This window comes from Pseudophryne corroboree, chromosome 2 (genome assembly GCF_028390025.1).
Source record: "Pseudophryne corroboree isolate aPseCor3 chromosome 2, aPseCor3.hap2, whole genome shotgun sequence".
Lineage (NCBI taxonomy): Eukaryota > Metazoa > Chordata > Amphibia > Anura > Myobatrachidae > Pseudophryne > Pseudophryne corroboree.
The window spans coordinates 185,338,716-185,339,269 of NC_086445.1; the positions used below are offsets into that span (position 1 = coordinate 185,338,716).

At 41.2% G+C, this 554-nt stretch overlaps 1 pseudogene; it reads right to left on the reverse strand.

The window, feature by feature from the left end:
• Nucleotides 1–435: 435 nt before the first annotated feature.
• On the reverse strand, nucleotides 436–554 carry LOC135051549 (5S ribosomal RNA; annotated as a pseudogene).

The following is a 554-nucleotide window of genomic DNA, read 5'->3' on the forward strand; positions in this document are numbered from 1 at the left end:
ATGAGCCTAAAGCTCGATATTAACGTCTAAGGCTTGTACTCTGCACCACAGTAGAGAACTCAAAACTAAATATACGATGCATAAATGATCGTATTACTCATAAGGCAAAATGTATCTGGAAGGAATACCATGCTATGATACAAAATATAGTAATGTGTTGAATGTTCAGATCTTAATTATACCTGGATAATTGCATAGTGGAGGGTAGCTACATCACAAACTGCCTCCGTCTGCCAAGAATCTGTACAAACTTTGTTTGTATTAATGCGACCCTGATTAGGGTTTGGATTAGTGAATGAGAGAGCCCACACACTGTGAAATGATATCTAATAATTAGCTTTTGTCTTTGATAGGTGAAACTAAAAAGGATAGGGGAAATGGTTGAAATCAGTAAAGTAGTGATACTGCTGTTGGCGTTATTGCCATAGGACAATCTTCCTACTTCACCGGGTATTCCCTAGTGGTCGCCCATCTAGGTACTGACCCAGCCCACCTCCGTTTAGCTTCCAAGATCGGACGAGATTGGGCGTGAACGGAGGGGTATGGTCGTAGAG